Here is a 4,398-nt window from a genome sequence, read left to right on the forward strand (position 1 = left end):
ATAATTATTTTGATTTATATAAAATGGCTCTCTAGACTAAAGTGTTTGAGGATCACCTAGAATGTCTAGGATTACGAGACATGTCTCATATTCTCTAGGGCAACTGGGAGAACATGTTGGGTATAGAGTATGGCCTAGTACACATGTCTCACCAACTTTAGTGCAAGTGGGAGATTGTTGGGATTTATGCCCTAAAGCTTCATAATTAATTGTTTAATTTTTAACAATAATTTTTATTATTTTATTTGTAATTTAATTGTTATCCATTGAATGAAAATCAAAGGTTATTAATGTAATCATGAACCATATGTAGTTGACATACAAAAGGATCGTGTTCAAGTAATAACTTAAAAAGTCTATAGTATATGGATAAGGTTGGGTGCCTTATCCTGGTAACACTATTGATACGACCCACTTTGTAATCGTTACAAATGATTTGATCCAAATCATTTATGTGGAGACACGTAAGTGGGGTATCCTATACAATGAGTTTGTATAGCACTAGACCACGAAATATTTAATCTCTCTTTATAAATCCGTTAATTGAGAAGATTAATATTTCACATGATGATCATATGCGACTCGATCTTAATCCTGAGTGAGTTATGAACTCCTGCCTATGAGGACTTGTCCTTTAATTTACATGGGTGAGGATGACTCTTTTAGTCGATTCAATATGCCTACCATTGGGCCCCACCCTCTCATTAGCTTGAGAGAGACTTGGTTTATGATTGGATCATAGACAAATTGTTAATTAGAGAATCAGTGGTACTTAAGGTGAAAGGTGTAATTATAGAGGTAAAATAGACTTTTGACCGAATTGTAATTATGAACAAATCGTGAATTATCGACTTGCTTGTAATTGTTATATCAATGAACATAACTTGTCCTACAGTGCATAAAAGTGAACTCTAGGTCTATAGTAAAGTGACTTTTAGTTAATGGATGGAAATTGATTAATTAAAGAGTTTAATTAATTAATTTTATATCATTTGAGCTTATAATTTATAGGTCCATAAGGTCCCCTTGCTAGCTCATAGTAACATAGTAACGCTAAAAGATTCAATTTATTTGAAAGAAAATTTGAAGTGTTCAAATTGATATTTAGTATATTAGATATATTAAATATAAAGGAGAAAATAAATTTAATTTGAAATGTCAAATTAATATTTAATATATTAGATATATTAAATAAAAAATATAATCATTGTATTTGATACTATTAAATATTAAATCAATTAATGTATTTTGATACATTAAATAAAAATATATTTAAAATTTGAATAATATAAATTAGCAAATCTTATAATATCTAAGTATGATTTGTATAAGGTATTGTATCATAATATATTAAATATGTAAATATATTATTTGGTAAATATTCTCCAAGAGTCCCTATGAATAGGACCCTCGGGTTGAGCCAAAGACATACCATCTATCCCACATTCTCTGGAGAATGACATTACATCTCTAGAGAATTCTCGAAATTCTCTTCTCCAATCCTTTTAGAATTTTCTTTGAAAAAGCTCCGACAAGCTGACCTTGTGTTCAAGTCATAGTAAAGAAGATCTTGTGGAATGTTGAAGAACTTCTGCATGGTTGGAATACTCCGAGGAGTCTTGTAAGCTAGGGTTTCTACAAAGGTAGAGTTCTTACTCTCGTATTTATTGCTTTGTTTTAATTGTTAATAAAAATCAAAACGGTTCCCAATACTTCCGCTACGTGGATGAAGAGTTCATTCCCTTCAAACATGCTAACATAGTATACATGATGTGACATATGGAGGTTCATGCATCATATAACCTTCATATTATAGCATAACTCATCATATCATAAATCATTACATAACATATCACACATCAAATATCATAACATCACGAAATATGACACGTACAAATGTCATAATGTACGTGTTATTCGTACAACTAAGAAGTCATTAAACCAAGTATGTGGGCGTCCAACAATAGAACTGCTTACTTGGTTGGTTTAAGACAAGGTCATTATGCATCCTTGATGCTAGCTTACAAAGTTGATCATTGAACTCAAATTTCACCTTAGGAGTCCTACCATTATAATTTAGAATTATATTATGGTAATTGACTCACCTCATTTGCATAAAATAATCTAAAAATTTATCTATAAGTAATTTAAATAGACAAGACAGTAGCCATACTAACTTTAAATGTCTTTAAAAGTGTCAAAAGACGTATCTTGAAGAGTAAAAAATGGTAGTAAAAGATCTAAACGTATCATATCTAAATCAAATGAGTCAAGTTATAGCCATTAGAATATGAATTCTCTAGCTCTGAGGCTTCAAAATAGGATGAAACTAAGCAATTTTAATGACTAAGTAAGCTAAGGGACCTTCTTTTATATTAGAGTTCACCTTTCGACTTTGAAAATCTAATCGATGTAGAACAAATTTTTTTCCTTAATTCTCCGTCATCACATTTAACTCCTCAAAGGTCGCCACAGCTCATCCTCGATTATAATCTTAATGGTAAAGTTCAGGTAGAAGGTCTGTGTACGTGCATGTACACAATAGAAAGAGAGATAAAATACACAAGAACACATATTAAAATAACACAAGACAAATTATACTGACCTACTTTATAGTTAAAGTCCTAATAGGGTTGCCATGCCCGCACAATTGGTATGCGACGCGAAACAACCTACTTTGTCTTCGACTGGACACCAAAAATTCTCTTAAGCTCATCTACAAATAAAAGATTTAGTGTTGGTGTCGTTAAAGCATTAACTCCCTCTTATTCTCCTTTCATTCTCCAATCTCTTTATACAAGTTAAGATATACAAATTACCTCTTATTCTCCTTCTTTCATTCTCCCTCTTATTCTCCTTCTTTCATTCTCCACACTAAAAATTACCTCATCCAAATTAAGACATACAAGTTATAGTAAGGAGGAGGAAGAAGAAAGAAAGAAAAAAAAAGAAAAGCGCAGTTGCAATCATTTCATAGTCTATTTACATTATGGAATAGAGTATTAAACCATTTCCTATATATACTCGCGTCATTTTTCTTCAATGGTATGACATTGTCCACTTTGAGCATAAACTCTCATGATTTTGTTTTTAGTTTCCCCAAACGGTCTCGTACCAAACGAGATGTATTCATTACTTATAAACCTTTGATCATTCCCTTAATTAGCCAACGTGGGACTCCTCCCCCAACAATTTTGTCCTAAAAAACAAATACACCATAGAGCCTCTCCTAAGACCTATGGAGCCCTCGAACATCCTTATCTTAATCAAGACTCGACTCTCTGGAGCCCTCGAACAAAGTACACCCTTTGTTCGACATTTGAGAATTCAATTGATATGACTAAGTTAAGGGTATGATCCTGATATCATGTTAGGAATCACGAAAATCCCAACAGTATGATATTGTTCACTTTGAACATAAACTCTCATGGCTTTACTTATAGTTTCTCCAAAAGACCTGATACCAATGGAGATATATTCATTACTTGAAAATTCATAATCATCCTTTTAATGTGAATCTTCTCTCCCAACCATCCTCAAACATAAGGTATATGAGTTCATGAATAGAATCTTCATTGGCCTCATCTCCCCCTTAGAAGCTCCACAAATCTTCATCTAAGTTTCGAGGTCTTTTCCATATTTGAATCTCGTCCACTCGGGCAATCTCAACCATTGGATGACTTTGTGGCAGTTCTATATAGGCCTAGGTAGATTCTTTGGTTGTTACATTAAATATATGTACATTTCATATATTAGAGTTGAGATGACATTTTTTTTTTCTTTTAATGTTTTAGGTCCCTAATCTATTTTCATGTGAACATTAATGTCTAGAATTTGACTATTAATGTTGGAGTTAGTCTAAGATGCCAGATTAAGGTTTTGGTTCGAAAAGACAGAGTTTAATATTTTGATCCTTGAACCTTTATACAATATGGATGGATACATTTATCAATTTTAAAAATAAAAGTTGAGATAGTCATGTTGATCTAAGGTCTCCTTATATGGATTTAGCAATTATACTGTCTTTTAACATCAAAGAATATTGAGCGATTATTTTTTTTTTTCAAGCAACAAAGTTGAGATGGTTGAGTTGGTCTAAGGCGCTAGATTAAGGTTCTGGTCCGAATGGGTGTGGGTTCAAATCCCACTCTCAACATTCATTTTGAGAAATTTGTTGACGGTCCTTGTTTGGATTTAGCAATTATATTATCTTTTAACCGATATTTAATATTTCGATCTCTAAACCTGTATAAAGAATACATATGGATTAATTTCTTTTTTTCGAGCATCAAAGTTGAGATGACCGAGTTGGTCTAAGGCACCATTTTGGTTTGGTCCTTATATGGATTTAGCAATGATTTTTATCCCTATACCTTTATAAACAATACGAATGGGTTA

At 32.2% G+C, this 4,398-nt stretch overlaps 1 non-coding gene across 1 annotated transcript; it reads left to right on the top strand.

Annotated features, from left to right (window-relative positions):
* Positions 1-4,075: 4,075 nt before the first annotated feature.
* Positions 4,076-4,156, top strand: TRNAL-AAG. Its single transcript has one exon. It is a non-coding gene; the product is annotated as a tRNA-Leu (tRNA).
* The last annotated feature ends 242 nt before the right edge of the window (positions 4,157-4,398 follow it).

Source organism: Cucurbita moschata, unplaced genomic scaffold (genome assembly GCF_002738365.1).
Source record: "Cucurbita moschata cultivar Rifu unplaced genomic scaffold, Cmos_1.0 Cmo_Scf00119, whole genome shotgun sequence".
Taxonomy (NCBI): domain Eukaryota; kingdom Viridiplantae; phylum Streptophyta; class Magnoliopsida; order Cucurbitales; family Cucurbitaceae; genus Cucurbita; species Cucurbita moschata.